The sequence below is a fragment of the Lepus europaeus genome, chromosome 1 (genome assembly GCF_033115175.1).
Source record: "Lepus europaeus isolate LE1 chromosome 1, mLepTim1.pri, whole genome shotgun sequence".
Classification (NCBI taxonomy): Eukaryota; Metazoa; Chordata; class Mammalia; order Lagomorpha; family Leporidae; genus Lepus; species Lepus europaeus.
Genome location: NC_084827.1, coordinates 92076589 through 92097889, shown reverse-complemented (window position 1 = coordinate 92097889; position 21301 = coordinate 92076589).

Here is a 21301-nt window from a genome sequence, read left to right as displayed (position 1 = left end):
TACCAATGACATTTTTTACCAAATGATTAAAAACAATCCTAAAATTCATATGAAGTCCCAAAAAATCCAGACTAGCCAAAGACAATCCAATAGAGTGCTCAGAAATCAATACACATACATACAGCTAATTAATTTTTGACAAACATGCCAAGAACATATTTTGCCAAAAAGATAGTCTGTTTAATAAATGGTGGTGGCAAAACTGTATGCTTATATGTAAAAGAATGAAATTAGATACCTATCTCACACCATGTAAAAATCAATTCGAAATGGATCTGAGATCTAAATGTAAGACCTGACACTATGAAATTGCTAGAAGAAAACATAAGGAGGTACCTTTCTCTGAAGGGAGGAGAGAACTTCCACTCTGACTACAACCTTGTCTAAATATGATCAGAGTCGGCAAACTCAAAAGGCTTCCATAGCCTTGGCAACTCATGACAAGAGCCTAGGGTGATTACTGATGCCATAAACAAGAGTGTCAATTTGTTAAGTCAACAACAGGAGTCACTGTGCTCTTACTCCTCATGTAGAGCTCTGTCCTAATGTGCTGTACGTTGTGATTTAATGTTATAACTAGTACTCAAACAGTACTTTTCACTTTGTGTTTCTGTGTGGGTGCAAACTGTTGAAATCTTTACTTAATATATGCTAAACTGATCTTCTGTATATAAAGAGAATTGAAAATGAATCTTGAAGTGAATGGAAGTGAGATGGAGCAGGAAAGGGGAGGGTTGCGGGTGGGAGGGAAGTTATGGAGGGGGGAAGACATTGTAATCCATAAACTGTACTTTGGAAATTTATATTCATTAAATAAAAGTAAAAAAAAAAAGAAAACATAGAACAAATACTTCAAACATTGGTGAAGGTGATGGCTTCTTGGATAAGGCCCCAAAAACATAAGCAACAAAAGCAAATTTAGACAACTGTGATTATATCAAACTCCGAAACTACTGCACAACCAAAGAAGCAATTAATAGAGTGAAGAGACATCAGCAGAATGGGAGAAAATATTTACAAGCTACTTATCCAACAAAGGATTAATATCCAGAATGCATCAACAACTCAAAAAGCAAAACAACAAAAAATTCAGTTAAGAAATGGGCAAAGGACCTCAATAGACAGTTCTCAAAAGAAGGAAACAAATGACTAACAGATATATAAAAAATGCTCCACATTACATAGCCATCAGGGAAATGTAAATCAAAACCTCAATGTGATATCCCCTGACCCCTGTCACAATGGCTATATCAAAAACACTGGAAGTAATAAATGCTGGCAAGGATGTAGAGAATGGGAACTCCTCTAGACTGTTGGGGGGATGTAAGTTATTCCAGGTGCTGTGGAAAAGAGTATGGAGAGTTCTTTAAAACTTATATTGGGAAAGTCAACTAGTGGATGGAAGGTCACTCCCTATGTCTCTGACTTTCAAGGAAATAAAAATAACTTAAAACACATTTTTTTTAAAAAAAATTATTTACTTAAAAGACAGAGTGACAGAGAGAGGGAGATCTTCCTTCTTTTGATTTACTCTCCAAATGATCATAATAAGATTGGACAAGTCTGAAGCCAGAAGCTAGGAGAGTCTTTGGGGCCTCCCACATGAGTGCAGAGATATAAGCACTGGGACCATTTTCAGCAGCTTTCCCAGGCATATTAGCAGGGAGGTGGTTGAAAAGTGGAGCAGCTAGGACAAAAACAAGCACTCATCTGGGATGCTGCTGTTGATGGTGGTGTTTTACCCCTACACCACAACACTGGCCCCTAAATACATAATTTTTAAAATAACAAAATCTGTAACTGTGTGAAGTAATGGATCTGTTAATATGTTACTGTTATAATCATCTAATTATTCATATGTATTATATATTTTATCAAAATACATATAACATAAAAACATTTGTATATTTTAAACATTGATAGTAAAATAAACAATTTTTCAGAAAATAAATAAAATGTTTAGTAAATATTGCCACCAGGTTTTTTGAACTGTCATTGTATTATAAATATATACGTACATATATTTGTATATATGTATGTATTTAAATATACACATTTGTATATATTGTATGTATTTAATGTGGATATATACATTTAATTTTTTCAAGTGTTTAATTAAAGGTGTCTGAATCACCCTCAGATGTGAAGTGATATAATCAGCAAAGTCTTATCAAGAGACCAACTAGAAAGCCATTGCCACTTGAAGACAAGCTTATGAAGAGAGCATAAGTGCCCCATCCTTATATTCTCCTAATCTTCAAAAATAAGTTTTCTTAATTTTTTTTTAATCTGGCAGTCTTTAATTGTATGGAAAGACTTTTAAAAGTTCATGTAAATAGAATTAAAAAGTAATACAAATTTTCCAGGAACTTTTTGAATCCCTTTTATAGAGAAATTTAAATTTGATTTTCAAGGTACAAGCAAAAGAATAAGATATACTTATTTTCAGATAAACACTAATAATTGCTTTTTTAATACAAAGAAATGCAAAGAAGAAAACGAGACTTGGACTATAACTTTCCTGCCCAGATAAATCTTGCTTATATTTTTATAAAATTGAATTAATAATGTATTAGGTTAGACAATGTAAAAAAGTACAGAAACTACAATCTGAGCAATAAAATCTTTCAATTGCTCCCACCCCACCTTCCAGACTTTCTCAAAATTTAACCAATTGATTTCTAAAATATCTTACAGAGGAGAAGGCATAAATTATACTTGTGTCACTCTTTCCCCTGTATATTCTTTATTTTATAGCTAATTGATATAGCTGATTCATGTTTAAAATGGTTTCAGATGGCCAGCGCCGTGGCTCACTAGGGTAATCCTCCACCTGAGGCACTGGTACTCCAGGTTCTAGTTCCAGCTGGGGTGCCGGTTCTGTCCCGGTCGCTCCTCTTCCAGTCCAGCTCTCTGCTGTGGCCCGGGAAGGCAGTGGAGGATGGCCCAAGTGCTTGGGCCCTGTACCCACATGGGAGACCAGGAGGAAGCACCTCACCTGGTTCCTGGCTTTAGATCGGCGCAGTGCAGGCCGTAGCGGCCATTTGGGGGGGTGAACCAACGAAAGGAAGACTTTTCTCTCTATCTCTCTCTCTCACTAACTCTGCCTGTCAAAAAAAAAAAAAAAAAAAAGGTTTCAGAGTGCTATGTTACAGTCCAGTATTCTGCTTAAACTCTATTGATGGACTTTGGTTTGGTTGTGTCTAACTTTAATGTTTCATAAACAATACAGTGATGAAAACACATAAATGTGAGCATCCAGTCATATCACACACACTTTTTTTAATATTTATTTATTTGAGAGGTAGAGTTACAGACAGTGAGAGAGAGAGAGAGAGAGAGAGAGAGAGAGAGAGAAAGGTCTTCCATCCACTGGTTCACTCCCCAAATGGCAGCAACAGCTGGCGATGGGCCAATCCAAAGCCAGGAGCCAGAAGTTTTTCCAGGTCTGCTATGCAGGTGCAGGGGCCCAAGCACTTGGGCCATCCTCTACTGCTTGCCCAGGCCACAGCAGAGAGCTGGAATTGAATAGGAGCAGCCAGGACTAGAACTGGCACCCATATGGGATGTCATCACTGTAGGAAGAGGATTCATTTACTATGCCACAGCAGCAATCCCACACACACATTTTTTATAAATGTGCTTCATGTATTTTCAAGAAAATCTTCAGAGTACAGTTCTTTATTTGGGTGTTTGCACACAGTATAATTATTGAATCAAAAAGCACATTCTCCATTTTAACAAGCTTAATTTTGGGACATTTTTATTTAAAAGACACTGTCATCTTTTCCATTTCAGGAGATTGGAGGAAACTGCCAAGAGCAGTTTCATCTTAGGAATTGTTTGGTAAAGAAAGAATTGCAGGACACCTTAAAATCCCCAGCCTTTATCTGCTTATTCTTAGCCATAGTTGTCATAAAACACCATACTGAAATTTTTGGAAATTTTTAAAGAAATGTAGAGGCTACTGAAGTAAGATTTCTAGCTAGATAATTACATGAAAGGAAGTGATACTATTTTTCAGAAAAGAGTAGAGAAATCTATTAAGACCCCAGATTGCTTTCCATTTAGCGGTCTCTTGGCCACTACTTTGCATCACCAGGCTTGAGAATCCTTGGGACCTCAGCAATGCCTCTAGTCCTCACAGGATGCCTTGCTGTCTTGAGATTCTGAGTCACAAAGCACCAGCTATTGTTTGGCCAGGCTTTCCACCCACCACAGAGCCCAGTGAACAGCTTTGTACAAACATCCTCTTTATCTAAAGGAGTCCATCTGCAATTACAAAAGCAATTGCAAAATCTGCAATTTTGCCTCAGATGAGCAGTCTTTTGAAGCATCTTAGAGGAAAGCTGTGTTTGGTAGCTTCACTCCTCCTCTTATAAATCCTCAGAACTCAGTGCAATAAAAACTGTAGGCAACCAGTCATCCGATATAGTGATTTTACATGAGCTCTGGGGTGATTTATAAACATTTGTGATTTTTGTAGCCTTTAGTGTCTCCATCAAGGCTCCCTCTGATCATAATTTCCAAGGAAACAAATGTTCTTTTGGATTTTTCCCATCTCTCCTCTGTTTTAATTCATTTTATGTTGCTATGACAAAATACCACCGACTGGATAATTTATTAAAAAATGAAATTTATTTGGACTCATGGTTCTGGAGCCTGCAAGGTCCAAGAGCGTGGACTCAGCATCTGATGTGGGCCTCGTGCAGCTTCATCTCACAGAGGGAAATTAGAAGGGTAAGTGAGAAGTAATGAAATAGACCAACTCTTAGGAACCACCTGCTCTGGCAGTAACTAATCCAGGCCCCATCCCCAGGAAGGCATTGCTTCTTCTTTCTTTCTTTCTTTTTTTTTTTTTTTTTTTGACAGGCACAGTGGACAGTGAGAGAGAGAGACAGAGAGAAAGGTCTTCCTTTGCCGTTGGTTCACCCTCCAATGGCCGCCGCGGCTGGCGCGCTGCGGCCGGCGCACCGCGCTGATCCGATGGCAGGAGCCAGGTGCTTCTCCTGGTCTCCCATGGGGTGCAGGGCACAAGGACTTGGGCCATCCTCCACTGCACTCCCAGGCCATAGCAGAGAGCTGGCCTGGAAGAGGGGCAACCGGGACAGAATCCGGTGCCCCGACCGGGACTAGAACCCGGTGTGCCAGTGCTGCAAGGCGGAAGATTAGCCTAGTGAGCCGTGGCGCCAGCCAGCATTGCTTCTTCTTAATGACCCAAATGACTCTAGTTTTTTTGTTTGTTTGTTTGTTTTTTAACTTCTATTTAATGAATATAAATTTCCAGTGTACAGCTTATGGATTACAATGTCTCTCCCCCCTCCATAACTTCCCTCCCACCCGCAACCCTCCCCTTTCCTGCTCCCTCTCCCCTTCCATTCACATCAAGATTCATTTTCAATTCTCTTTATATACAGAAGATCAGTTTAGCATATATTAAGTAAAGATTTCAACAGTTTGCATCCACACAGAAACACAAAGTGAAAAATACTATTTGAGTACTAGTTATAACATTAAATCACAATGTACAGCACATTAGGACAGAGCTCTACATGAGGACTAAGAGCACAGTGACTCCTGTTGTTGACTTAACAAATTGACACTCTTGTTTATGGCATCAGTAATCACCCCAGGCCCTACTCATGAGTTGCCAAGGCTATGGAAGCTTTTTGAGTTTGCCGACTCTGACCATATTTAGACAAGGTCATAGTCAAAATGGAAGTTCTCTCCTCCCTTCAGAGAAAGGTAACTCCTTCTTTGATGACCTGTTCTATCCACTGGGATCTCACTCGCAGAGACCTTTCATTTAGGTTTTTTTGTTTTTTTTTTTTTTTTTTTTTTTGGCCAGAGTGTCTTGGCTTTCCATGCCTGAAATATTCTCATGGGTTTTCAGCCAGATCCAAATGCCTTAAGGGCTGATTCTGAGGCTAGAGTGCAGTTTAGGACATCTGCCATTCTATGAGTCTGCTGTGTATCCCGCTTCCCATGTTGGATTGTTCTCTCCCCTTTTTTTTTTATTCTATCAGTTAGTATTTTCAGACACTAGTCTTGTTTATGTGATCCCTTTGACTCTTACTCATATCATTATGATCAATTGTGAACAGAAATTGATCCCTTGGACTAGTGAGATGACATTGGTACATGCAACCTTGATGGGATTGAATTGGAATCCCCTGGTATGTTTCTAAATCTACCATTTGGGGCAAGTCCGATTGAGCATGTCTTAAATTCTACATCTCTTCCCTCTCTTATTCCCACTCTTATATATAACAGGGCTCACTTTTCAGTTAAGTTTCAACACTTAAGAATAACTGTGTATTAATTACAGAATTCAACCAATCGTATTAAGTAGAACAACCAAAAAAATACTAAAAGGTTAAAGTATTAAGTTGTTCATCAACAGTCAGGGCAAGGGCTGATCAAGTCACCATTTCTCATAGTGTCCATTTCACTTTAACAGGTTTCCTTTTTGGTGCTTGGTTAGTTGTCACCAATCAGGGAGAACATTTGATATTTGTCCCTTTGGGACTGACTTATTTCATTCAGCATGATGTTTTCCAGATTCCTCCATCTTGTTGCAAATGATTGGATTTCATTGTTGTTACTGCTTTATAGTATTCTATAGAGTACATATCCTATAATTTCTTTATCCAGTCTGCTGTTGATGGGCATTTAGGTTGATTCCAGGTCTTAGCTATTATAATAAACATTAATGTGCAGATGGCTTCTTGTTTGTCAATTTAATTTCCTTTGGGTAAATTCCCAAGAGTGGGATGGCTGGGTTGTATGGTAGGGTTATATTCAGGTTTCTGAGGATTCTCCAGACTGACTTCCATAGTGGCTTAACCAGTTTGCATTCCCACCAACAGTGGGTTAGTGTCTCTTTTTGCCCACATCCTCGCCAGCATCTGTTGTTGGTAGATTTCTGTATGTGAGCCATTCTAACTGGGGTGAGGTGAAACCTCATTGTGGTTTTGATTTACATTTACCTGATGGCTAGTGATCTTGAACATTTTTTCATGTGACTGTTGGCCATTTGGATTTCCTCTTTTGAAAATGTCTATTGAGGTCCTTGGCCCATCTCTTGAGTGGGTTGTTTGTTTTGATGTTGTGGAGTTTCTTGATCTCTTTGTAGATTCTGCTTATTAATCCTTTATCTGTAGCATAGTTTGCAAATATTTTTTCTCATTCTGTCGGTTGCCTCTTCACTTTCCTGACTGTTTCTTTGCAGTACAGAAACTTCTCAATTTGATGCAATCCCAATAGTCAATTTTGGCTTTGACTGCCTGTGCTTCTGGGGTCTTTTCCAAGAAGTCTTTGCTGGTGCCAATATTTTGCAGTGTTTCTCCAATGATCTCTAATAATTTGATGGTGTTGGGTCATAGATTTAGATCTTTAATCCATGTTGAGTGGGTTTTTGTGTAAAGTGTAAGGTAAGACTCCACACCTCTCAACACCATCACAATGATAACCAAATCTCACCAGGAGCTTTCAGAAGGGTCAAAGGATTTGGAGAATGCATATGTTAATATATGTAAACTGTTTAAAACAATGCCTGGCTTATAGTAAGTACTCACTACTATTTTTAAATAAATGCTATTATTTTAACAGGTTCATTGATAACAAAAGATAGATGCAGAATTACTGTTTAAGCATGTGCCATTTCCAAATAAGAAAAATCTATTTGTGAACAGATTGATGACTAAATTAGGAAGCATGTGAAATTAATCCAGCTTTCTGTGGTATCATAACAAATCTCCCCAAGATGACATGACTTAAAACAATAATATTTATTATTTCTCATAATTTCTATATGCTAGGGTGTGGCATGACTGGATATGAAATCAGACAAGACCCCCTAAAATTTACACTGAAATGTGGCCCCTTAAAGTTTCCTAGAAATGCTATCCTGGGTGCCACATGTGCTACCAGAATTTGGGGTGCCTTACTATTTCACCACAGGCTTATTACTAAATCCCCAATACTAATAAGCCCAAGAGCGTTCTTGCCTAATATTTAGAGAAGAATTCTAAATACCGGCACAGATAAATGAGGCAGCATGGTACGTTTTATGCTTTTATTTAGTGAGAAAGATGCACAGGAGAGTAAGAGCCTTATTTAGGAGAGAGAGGTGAATAGGGGTTCATACTGAGCACCAGGAGCCAGCCACGTGGATGAGCATTTAGGCCAGGAAGCCTAGAGCACATGGCACAAAGGCCATGCGCCCTGGCAGTGCAGGGCTATAGCAAGCCCCTTCCTAGCAAGAGGCCAGGGAAAAAGAGCAGGTTGGGACACACTGTGTCCTGGCTTTTAACCCACTTCCAAAGGGGAGTGGTTAATTAATCTGATTGGCTGGTGGGCACCCAGGTGTGGCCAGGTAGGGGCATGAGGTCACACAGGGCATGGCAAAGGCATGGTCTTCCACTTTTTGACAGTATTTAGTCCCTTTCCTCCAAAAGCTTGGGAGACCAGTTGTACTAAGGCATCTCTTCGCAAGTGGGTAGAATTGTGTAATTTTCCATTAGGTGGCCATTGGTAGCATAATTCTGTGATTTAGCATCCACCATCCATTTGCATTTTTAGTATAGCCTCACTGTTGGGCCCATTCATTCTCAGGCTTTGTATAGTAATATTCCTTAGCTACTTCCACAGATTGATGTATAAGGGCAATTTCCAAACTTTCCTGTGTAGCTGCTCTATCTGCTAGTGCATTTCTCTGGTTAACATAATTATCTCCCTTCTGATGTCCCTTGCAGTGGATGATGGCCACTTCTAATGGCTCCAGTACTGTCTGAAGTAGAGCCAGTATCTCTTTTCCATATTTAATGGGAATTCTTTGCAGTCAGTAAGCCCCTCTCTTTCCAGATTGCTGCGTGTGCATGTAACACAAGGAAAGCATATCTGTATATATATTAACTCGCTAACCTTTTCCCAGTTGTAAAGCCCTAATCAATCCAATAAGCTCCGCCTTTTGGGCTAAAGTATTGTGTGGTAGTGCTTGGGCTTCTATTGTCTGAGTAAGATCCACTACAGCATAGCCTGCCTTTCTAACTCCTTCCTTCATATAGCTGCTGCCATCAGTAAACCATTCGGCATCTGGATTTTCCAGGGGCTCATCTCGTAGGTCTGGCCTACTAGAGTACACCTGCCTAATTCAGATACTTCCAGCTCAGGATCTTTCATGCTGCCAAAGTCGATTATCAGTAGGTATTTACCTGGGACTTGTAGCCAGAACAGCAACCTATGGCCTATCCATGTGGCCAGGGCTTCATCAGAATATGATTACTGAGTTCTAAGGGCAGAATTGAGAGAAATACCAAGAAGCACAGGCAGAATGTGTATTGTGTGTTGGGACTGTGCCTTGGGACGCAAGTAGCAACGATTCTTGCACATCTGATTGGTCAAAAAATGTGCAAAAACCCCCTCAAGTTAAAGAGTAAGGAATAAAGACTCCTGCTAATATCACATCCTAAAAAAAAACATGTGGAACAGGATACAAATACATAGGGATGTGACCACCTTAAGACAAGGCAATCTACCTTAAGGTACAACTCCAACCACAGCATGCAGGGATGCACACATGAGCATGCACCACACAGATCTATCCAACCCACAAGCCATCGTGTTAGGGTTAACTGGGGCTCATCCATTTATATTTGAATTAGCAAAGGATCATGAAGTCCTTCCGCAATGTGTGCCTATAGGGATGAGAACTGCTATGTGCAATCCCTAGCACAGCCTTCATTCAATTGCTGTCTGACACCCATTTGAAGGGTGTTTAAAGAAAAAGTCTAGGAGTCAAAATTGAAAGTGCAAATTGCAAATGCTTCCCTTCTAGAGTGAGAGGGCTATAAATACCGGGGCTGTTTCTGTTAAACAACAAATGGAAATGTTCCAGAATCAATGAGAGGTGTTAGCACCAGGGAAAAACAGCCTCTTAAATCCTTACACTAACAATTAAATCAGACACTTTTGACACTATGTCTGAGACACTCCTGGCAGTTCTTTATTCTGCATGGCATGATTCAGAAACTCACAGCAGGTGACGAGCAGACTTTGGAGGATCATCGGTTCAGCTTTCTCAGCGCTCTTCCCAAACATAATTCAATAGATTATATTCAAGTCAGCTGCATGGTTTTTGAGAAAGGTAATAAGTGAGGATGAGTAGGTTTCCAGAAATGTTCTCTGTAGCCTCAAGAAGCCAAAGAATTGCCCTTCTCACTGGCAGTTGAATATTAACACAATCAGAAAAATGAAATGATTTACCCACATAGACCCCTGGGAGTTGGTGCTACATTCCCTATGAATCATGAGGACGCTCTATGTCCTGGAGGAGTTTGAAGCCTTAGAGCTTACTCACTTCTCCGGATGTGGTCTTTATTCAATTAACTTTAAAATGTTTTTCCTGAGATCATTGTAAGTGGCATATTTTTTATAAAACATCTAGCTGCTAAATAAATAATAACATGGAAACAATAAAACCACAGAATTTTAAGAATCCCATTTATCTAAAGTATCCTGAATGCTTTCAGTTTGCCATTAACAATCTCAACTAGATTAAGATTCTTGCTCTTACTGAGTGGTGGAGTTGTTAGGATATTGACCCAGGAGCAGACACTACTTACTGTTTCCAAGGGACAGTGCTGCCAGTTTCTGTGCAGTGTAGCTTACAACGAGGCTGCCACCTGGGTACATGTTCTGTGTTGTGGCACTAAGGAGTACAGGCTTTGTGGTCACATAGGACAACACTGGAATCCTCACTTACTTAGCAATTGGCTGTGCAGTTTTGGTTGGTTCTGTGATCTCTCTGAGCCTTGCTTTCAATATTAGTAAAGTTTTGATGATAGTACCTACCAGATGTGTTCAGGATCTCATAGTGTCAGTATGTAAAGGGCCTGAATTAGTGTTATTCTCTGTCACTCCAATACAAATATGTGGAGTCCAGGGACTTATATAGTGAAGGGGAAGGCCAATTACAAAAGCCCTACAAAGAAACTCTGCCAAGAATCTGAGGTTGTTGCTCAGGGAAAATCAGATCACAGTGTAAATGCTGCCAGGCATCAAATCAGGTTAACCACCTGTGCGGTGGCAGCTGTGATTTTTCTAATCAGTAAAGGACTAGCACTCGGGCTTGTCTCTGGGAGGTCCATTGTGTATGACTCTGCATTCTTGATTTGCATTGTCCATTGTGCACAATCTGGGACACAGTCACACACACACTGCTATCAGTGCACTTGTCAGAAAGTCTGATGGGCTCCTGTGGGACCCTGATGGTAGAAAGACAAGAACGTAATGGAAGTGCTTCTATTATATAGATATGAGACAGAACAGGCAAATCCCAGACCCATAACCACTGTGTTCTACACCTTCCTCTTTGCCATCTGGTTGTGGCCCTGATTTATTTGGAGAAGGAAACAACAGGATTGGCATAAGAGAATTTCTCCCTGTGTCCATAGCTATACCTCGAGGCTTATTTCTTTTGCGATCATCAGAATGGATGTTCCAAATCTAAGTTTATCCCTTGGAGCAAAGCCAAGCTTGATGCTTGCACAGCTTTCGAGATCCCTGATTTTCTCTTTGCCTTTGATACTACACCCATAGTTTCCTTACTTTCATTTTGGCTCAGAAGATCTTTTTACTCAGTTTTGTTTTGTTTTTAAATTACCCAGAATTTTAAGTTCACATTTCCAAGAGGCTTAGTAAAGGTACTCAAAATAGACAAAATAGAAATCCTCTGTGATTAATTTATGTGTCCCCAAAATAAGTACCATCGATCATGATGTGAGTATTCAGACATTTCAAAGAATGCAGTCCTCGAGATGGAATCCAGCTATTACTGACGCACAAAGCACCTGTCACTTAGTCCACAGCTGTCCCATCCATGCCCTTTGAGTTACTGACCTCCTTCATTTGGAATTCTTTTCAACAACTTGGAAAGAATGAGACTATTTTCATACATCTTCCCTTAGACAGGGTCAGAAAATCAGTTACACATACGTGATGGGAGTTGCCTGGAAAAAGAGTGAGAAAACAACTCTCTAACCAGATGATCTTTGAATGACTCCACACATGCCATGAAATAATTCAACAGAATGTTGAAAAGCAAAGTGAGAGAGAGCTTAAGAATGCTGCATCTCCTTCTCAATCTCTTGAACAAGGTTTTCTCCTTTGGCCACCCAAATTTTCCTTTGTCAAGGGTTATGGCCATCACATGCAACCGTAAGATTATATTGTACCACCCTTAGTTGCTTGTACAAATGCTAATTCTGCAGCCGTCTGCCCAGGTTTTCTAACAGAGCTCTTAAGATTTCTTTTAATATCTCATGAGCTCTTAATACACAAAGGTTTATTTTTTAGAAATTTATTATGTGATCTCTTGCATCAGGAAACTTATTCAGTATGATAAACAACATGGGCTTGTGTTAAAATCCATACAATGTTATTTAAGAGTTGTGTGAGCTTGGGCAACACCGACTTTCCTTAAGAGTAAAATAAAAATACTTAACGGGGCCGGTGCTGTGGCATAGTGGGTAAAGCCGCTGCCTGCAGTGCCGGCACCCCATATGGGCTCCGGTTCAAGACCTGGCTGCTCCACTTCCAATCCAGCTCTCTGCTATGGCCTGGGAAAGTAGTAGAGGATAGTCCAGGTCCTTGGGCCCCTGCATCCACGTGGGAGACCTGGAAGAAGCTCCTGACTCCTGCTTCGGAATGGCACAGCTCCGGCCGTTGCGGCCAATTGAGGAGTGAACCATTGGATGGAAGACCTCTCCCTCTCTCTCTCTTCCTCTCCTCTCTCTGTGTAATTCTGACTTTCAAATAAATAATAAATCTTTAAAAAATAAAAAATAAAAGTACTTATGATATAACTCATTAGATAACGTGAAATGTTTAGTTCATGATCTAATACAAAAAAGATGTTCCATAAATGAAGAATATAATTTTTATTATAAATAACTTTATTTCTATGATAGTGACACAGCAGCACATGAAATGTATGCCAATACATTTGTCCTTGCAAACCTTTCTTGCCTTGAGTGCAATGGACTCTGTTTCCAACAGAACTTAGAGCAAAATTTCAGGAAGAAGAGTGTCAGCTCCAATTAGACAGATGTTTGTGTTTGCCTTGCTTTCTTCTGCAATTTGGATCCCACTGCAGTGTACACACTTGATAAAGGGTACAGATACGCATACATATATAAATATGTACATGTATATATAGAGAGAGATCTGTCGAATTAGTTAATAAATGAATGAATTTTAGAATGGGAGGGAAGTTATAGGAGGGGGGAAGCCATTGTAATCCATAAGCTGTACTTTGGAAATTTATATTCATTAGATAAAAGTTTAATAAAAAAGAAAAAAAAAGAAATTAAAAATATGAAAGGACTGTGACAGTTGACATAAAATACTAGATTCAGTAGAAGTTGCCAAGCTCCATCACAAAAATAAATTTAACTCTGTTTTGAGCTTTCTGCATAATAGGTTATTAGTTTAGCCTGATAGTTACCACTTTCCATTCTTGAAAGTATTAAGTGCATACAATGTTAGAACTGAGAAACTACGATCAACATTTACTCATTTCTTGTTTGAATTATGCTTTTGGATGTTCCTTTTATTTTTTTTTTTTTTTTTTTTTTTTTTTTGAGCAATTGTTAAGTGTGTCACTTGGGCTGGCGCCATGGCTTAACAGGCTAATCCTCCGCCTTGCGGCACCAGCACACCGGGTTCTAGTCCCGGTTGGGGCGCCGGATTCTATCCCGGTTGCCCCTCTTCCACACCAGCTCTCTGCTATGGCCCAGGAAGGCAGTGGAGGATGGCCCAAGTGCTTGGGCCCTGCACCCGCATGGGAGACCAGGAGAAGCACCTGGCTCCTGGCTTCGGATCAGCATGGTGCGCCAGCTGCAGCGGCCATTGGATGGTGAACCAAAGGCAAAAAGGAAGACCTTTCTCTCTGTCTCTCTCTCTCACTATCCACTCTGCCTGTCAAAAAAAAAAAAAAAAAAGTGTGTCACTTTGATTTTGATTTATATAGTAACAAATATAGTAACAAATATTCAAGATATTCTGAAATGGACAAAAACTTTCTGCTAATATTCATTTCAGATTGAGACAATAAAGTCACATTTACCATTTATCTTCTACTTATATTTCTAAATATAACTCTTATAGCAATGAGTTTACCAAAAACTAAATTATTGTTTTCCATTCTAAGTATGTTCATTATTCAAATAAGTAAATACTTTAATCACAAAAATCTGACATCATTTAAATTTTCAAAGTTAGTTAAGGAAACATCCTGACATACGTCAGCTACAATTAGGCAATTGTTCTATGAAGAACAATGTTATATGAGAAAAAATATCCATAAAATGACATAATAGGTCATAGCTGCATCTTATTTCCTTTCTATGTGAGGAGCCACCAAAGGAAGTCTTTAGTACAAAGGAAAACAAAATTTTTTCAACTCACTAGACAGTAGATAGTAGAGCTTGAAAATATGAATCAATACTGAAAATTCTTCATTTACCTTTTATATATTTCAAGTATGAAGTACTGGCTAATTCAAAGATGTTCTGGAGAGTTATTAATGCTTATAAAATAACACTGGAAGAAAACTTGTTCCTTGAACAAGTACTGTAGGTCAGGTAGCACGGCCAGCCATTTACCCTGTTTTTTACCCACTTACACAACCTTGGACTCACTTGGTTGTGACATAACTTATTATAGGGACATAAGGGCTGGAATCTAATTTTATTACAATTTATACCCTGATACATAGCATAGCACAAGGTTTGTAAACATATTTGTGTATTACATGTTTGTACATCTCTAGAATGGTTGAGACAGCAATGGCAGAGCCACAGATTTCCTTCAAGTTCAGTGAATAGAGAGAAGGAGCAAGACTGTCTCAAATGAAATGTCACCCTTGGTTTTCAATAGAAAATGAAGCATGTGAAAACAAAGATTTATAAACTGATACTTTTTGCCTTCCTGTAAACCATGAATTAAGCTCATGACAACAATAGTTACTAAGCACATTGTTTTAATTGTTGTATCACAATATCCAACATTAGTTGATAGCCTAATTTTTGAACAAATATTATTTAAAGTGCTTTTCAAAAAATTAAATCATCTAATCTTCAAGATAACTTCATGTAATTGAAAATGAAACTCGATAAAGCGTGGGATGGGAGAGGGAGAGGGGAGGGCCACGGGAGGGAGGGAGTTTGGGGGGGAAGCCACAACAATACAAAAGTTGTACTTTGTAAATTCACATTTATGAAATAAAAAATTAAAAAAAATTTAAAAAAGATAACTTCATGTGAAAGGTCTTACTAATATGCTCATATTACAGGCCAAGAAGCTAAGCTGCAGAGAACAGCCATAGTTTTGCCACAGCTAGCTGGTTAGGAAGAGGTTTAGTCAGTATTCTACCCATAACAGTCTAGCTTCCAGTTCAATTGGTCAGTCCTTTCTACACTGTTCTGGATGTCTGTGTGCTACTACATGTGAGTTTGTACATCTTTCTCTCACTCTTGAACTGAATTTGAGATTTTTTTATGCTCTTAGTTTAGCCTTATTTCTTAGAACTCCAGTAGCTATTCAGAAATTCAATGGTTTTGATGATGTCTTTAATTCTATCATCACTTTAACTGAAAAACTTCATCCCTATCTCTTCTCTTCTAAGCCCTGAACACCTACATGATATTTCCCCTTTTCCCTAAAGGAGTCTGGGCTGGTGCACACAGTGTGAATATGCCTAGAGACAGGACTGCCATATTCCCTGTATGGTGCTATATGGCTCTTGTAGCTTTTCTTGTTGAATTTGTGCTCTCCAGTCTTTTCTGTATTTTCTATCAGTGGTTTCTGTTTGCTCCCTTGGGTGTCTTGCCTAGCACTGGTGCCTATTAAATCAAGCTTGCTTCTGACAGATCATTTGTATAATTTATTGGGATGTAGAAGTCTCAGAAATGTTCTTGTGTCTCAAGTGACTTGGTGTAAACTGGATGGTGATGGGCCAGAAAATTATTCTCCCAGCCCCACAGAAATCACCATGTGTCTTACGCCATGATTAACTCCCAGGCAGCTTAAATGTTGTGTTTGACTCTCCATACAATTTTCTGTCAACCCATTCTGAAATCATTATAATGACCTGCAGATTGGACATGCACTCTGTTCAGTGGGTGGCAGATCTGTTTTCATATGTATTTCTTCATGGACCAGATTCTTAGCAGGGTTTATATTTCTAAACCACTTTTACAATAAACTTCACCTCATACAGTTGCTGACACATTTCAGGGATAAAAGTTGCATGTATGTGTGAAAGGGTAGAAATCAAAAGTGCATATCTACTTTAACTTTTTATTGTATCTGAGATTCACTGGTCTTCAAAGCATTTGTGATACAGAGTAATACGTAAGACATAAAATAATAATTTAGTTAATTTCATGGAAGATGATTATAAGTCATTCATATGACTAGTAAAACTCAATAAATTTTATTTTAATTATCTAGATATTTGCAATGCCCCCTAGTATAATTCCAAGTCTAGAAAAATATGTGTGAATGTAAGAGATACAGGTACAGGTATGTTGTACTAATTGATAGCTAACATATATTAAATTAACAAAGTTCACATCGTAACTTACTGTATCCTTTAGATCTTAAAATTCTTGAACTGAGTTTTTTTCCTGATAATTTTTTTTTCAAAAGTTTGGAAGTCGTAATGCTGAGATGTTTGGCCTGTGTTTTATCTGATTTCTTCACAATTACAAGCATAAGCAGTTGCATTGTGGTTCTGTGAAAGGTTTTGAACAAAACTAAAATCTAGGTAAGTCATGATTTTTAAAAATGATCCTTAGGAGTCATTTCTCTGCTGCCAGAAAAGTCAGCAACGTGACATGGAGTGAAAGCCCAGGAGGGCTTCTGGTTACCAAGAGCCCTTTGGAATTTCAGTAGAAACCGGAGATAATCTGTGTAAAAACTTCTTAAGATGGTAGGAACCTGTTTGGCTTCCCACTGTTTGTTTTTTCAGAAGGTATGTTTATTATTTCCTATCTGATTTCCCTCAGAATGAGCAGTAAAATTCCGAAAATGAGAAGAGTCCATAATATTTATCCCCAGGTCTCTCCACTAAGTGCCAGACGCACAGACACAGCTGCTCCTGTGATGCATCCCCTCCAGTGACTCCCACGGGCCTCAGCACGCACACACCAAAATGTGTCTCTTGATTCCTCACCTTCCCCTTCTCAGCTTTCCTAGCCAAAAACAGGGCACTGATACGCACTCAGCTGCCACACCACTTAGAACCTTCTTTGCTCAACTATAGCCTACAGGCATAAGGAACATGAAATGCATGCAACTGAGGCATGCAATTCAATCAACTTCTTCTTCAGGACAACATCATGTCACCACCACCTGAATACTTTTCAAAATGCCAGAATGTTCCCTAATGGTCCTTTGGGATTCACTGATTGCTCCTTTGATTGTACTGATATTCTGCTTCATAGCTTATCCTAGTCTATTTTTGTTCCATCTCCTCATGGTCTTTCACCTGGACTTCCACAGTAACTACCTCTCCACATTCACATTGGCCAATTTCTGATCTCCACAGAGTAATCTTTTAAAAGCAATATTCCTGACCATTGCACTTCCCTCTATCACGAATGTCTATCACTTACAGTGAGATGGAAACATGGAACAAATGCCCTTAAAAACGTTGTCCCTGGAGTTGGCATTGTAGTGTAGCGGGTTACGCTGCCACTTGTGATGCTGGCATCCCTATCTGTGCTGATTTATGTCCCAGGTGCTCTGCTTCCCATCCAGCTCCCTGAAAATGCTTCTGGGAGAGGAGTGGACAGTGGTCTATGTACACGGGCACCTGCACCCACATGGGAGACCCAGATGAAGCTGCTGATTCCTAGCGTGGGCCTGGCGCAGGCTTGGCTTTTGTGGACATTTGGGAAATGAATCAACAGATGAAAGATATTTCTCCATCTCTGTCTCTCCCTCTCTCTGTGTAACTCTGCCTGTCAAATAAATAAATAAATAAATAAATCTTCAAAAAAAAATAAAAGTGGTCCCTGAAGGCCTGCAATCTCACCTCCCTCTGCTTACTGCTTCACCATGTCCCACGTATCCTGGTTTGTTTATTTCTTGGTTGTTTGGCAGGTTTTATTCCTTCTGGCTTTTGTTTAGTTTCTATAAAATGCCTTTGGGGAATATTGCAAATGTGATTCTTTTGTTTTGAATCTTTTTTCATATTCTTTGTCTTTTTTTTTTTCTTTTTTTTTGACAAGCAGAGTGGATAGTGAGAGAGAGAGACAGAGTCAAAGATCTTCCTTTTTGCCATTGGTTCACCCTCCAATGGCCGCTGCGGCCGGCTCATCGTGCTGTTCTGAAGCCAGGAGCCAGGTGCTTCTCCTGGTCTTCCATGCAGGTGGGTGCAGGGCCCAAGGACTTGGGCCATCCTCCACTGCCTTCCCGGGCCATAGCAGAGAGCTGGTCTGGAAGAGGGGCAACCGGGATAGAATCCAGTGCCCTGACCGGGACTAGAACCGGGTGTGCTGGTGCCGCAAGGCGGAGGATTAGCCTGTTAAGCCATGGCGCTGGCCTCATCTTCTTTGTCTCTACTCCTACCCCACACCTCCTACCTGGGCCCATACATTCTCCTCACACCTGGTTCCTTGACAGCCTTCTTTCTCAGCTTAAACATTATCTTTCCATAAAGTGTTTTCCTGCTTCCAACCCAAGGACAGCTTCCAATTACTCTCTTTAAACATCTTTTCCTTTTACACCATGGAATCATTTGCCATTTGTGTGGTAACAAGTTGATTCTAGTTGTGTGGTGCCAAAGCTCTGTTAACTGTCGTTCTTAGGGAAGGACCGCAGATCCCTAACATGCAACATGGTACCCAGCATATAGTAAGCACTTGGTCAATAATTGCTGCATGAAGAGTAAGTGAGCTGTTATGTACTTGTCTAGGAGATCAGGATAAAAAGGGAAATCTAGAGGAAACAGAGGGTGACATGGACAATCCTTCTGAGGAGAGAATTAACCTGAGAGAGAATTTTTTCGTATTCCGGGCAGGCACTGTGGCATAGTAGACTGGGCTTCTGGCTGTAGCACCGGAATCCCATGAGGGCACCAGTGCATGACCCAGTTGCTCCTCTTCTGATCCAGCTCTCTGCCTGTGGCTTGGGAGACCAGTGGAGAATGACCTGGGTGTTTGGGCCCCTGCACCCACTTGTGTGCTCCAGAAGAGGCTCCTGGCTCCCAGCTTTGGATGAGTTAAGCTCTGGCCATTGAGGCCATTAGGGTAGTGACCAGCAGAGGGAAGACCTCTCTCTCTCCCTCTCTTCCTCTCTCTCTCTCTCTCTGTGTGTGTGTGTGTGTGTGTGTCTGCCTCTCAAATAAATGAATAAAATCTTTAAAAAAAGAAATATTTTTTCCAAATAGAAAGCATTTCAGAATCAGACCCTAGTAGACGCCCATGTTCCTGAGCCAAGTATAACTTGAGACAAGCATGTTCTCCTGTGATACCCCTGGTGAAGAATTGTACATGCACATATCAGTTTCTCTCCTGGTTGACTCGTGTGTCCATCCTGCTCACAGCCCATTTCTTCCAGGTGAGTCTGGGGACCACCTGGAGCAAGACTTAATAAACATATCTCACTGATTTTTGTTTGTTTTTATCATTCTTACAGAATTGTCAGGTAATCCAAATCCTGCAACACAATGCAGGCAGAGGTGGGGTGGGAGAGGCAGACTAAAAACAAGATAGAAAATCTTCTGGGGAACAGTATGCATTTGGATTCTGAGTAGAGATCTTGAATTTTGTTTTCCTTTTTATATTGCTATATTGCAATTCACCTCCCATCACCCCCAAGCCTTATAAAATTGTTGTTATATATGATAACCTTATATATATATATATATATATACCATATATATATATATATATATATATATATATATATATATATATATCATACTTGGAAGGATTCAGGGAGGATGTTGTTTCATTGTTTGTTCTAGGCATATAAAATAGATTGGCAGCAGTCAGAGCAGAATGTGGAAAGAACTATCCGGCAAAGAAGGTAGAGCAGCAGATCAGAAGAAGAGGCACATTATTACAGAATAAATTTGTCCAACGTGTCAGCATTCCATAGGCTTTGCAGAAATACCAGGGGGAGAAAGCTGCTGTACAAGGTAGAGTGAATTCCATGTAGTCAGTATTAATGAGATGAGTGATCCCTGAAGCCTGAATTTGGGAGCATTTGGATTACCCTTCTTGGGTTGCATGGCTGAAACCTAATTTAAGACATTCCTTCTGAAAAATAGACTATGACTTAGAAAAGTCCACTGTATCTTTGAATAAAATATTCTTTTTCAAACAGTATAAACATTGCCTAAATTAACTGAGCCATCAATCTGGTACACTTTGGATTGAATTAGTTCCTTCTTATTTCCTCAAAATGCCTAAAATTATTAGTGAACTTAGTAAATAGGAAATTTAATGGATATGCAGGGAGATAGTGTTTGGAAAGGCCATTTGGGCCTTTGGGGCCTGTGAGAATGTATGGGAGTGAAAGGGCTGGGCTTTGGGGCATCAGAGAGTTAACAAAAAGTGAGTTCAGAACAGTTTTTAAAGACTGAAGGATGAAAGGAGAGATTCTGCCAAACGAGTCTACTGACTTTGTAGATTTGCTTCTGCTCTATTCAATCATCTTAAAACTAATCTGAAAAGTAATTAGATGCAGTGGTTAAAATGGCCCAAATAAAATGATCAGCCTTGCTGTATTTGATTATTTTAGAGGGGCAGGAGAGAAAGCTTACAATATGTGACCTTAGTTTCCACCCTGGTAAGGATTGCTCAACAAATTTGACTTGAGTTCTAAATAATAAGGATGAGGTTGTTTTGCTGGATTTATTGGATAATTTGCCCAAATTTTCTGATTCTTTCATGGAAAATTATGCCTTGATCTAGGGAAACACTGAAAATATTTCTTTTGAATTAGAAATCACTGTGTGTTACACTCCTGTTTGGAAAATGATTGCAGCAAAAATAGTACCTAAACTGTATTCATGTTTTAAAACAGTGGCTGGTATTCATCTGGGCCTTACTTTGAGCCAGGCCCTATGCTGAGAACCCTGCTTTGTGTGTTTCCTGTCGTCCTCACAGCCATCTTCTGAGAGGGGATAACCACATAGACCCTTATTCCACAAATGAAGAAAGGGTTTTTCCAGGAGGTTGATGCATCCCCTAACTCACACAAATGCCCATTACCTTTGAGGATC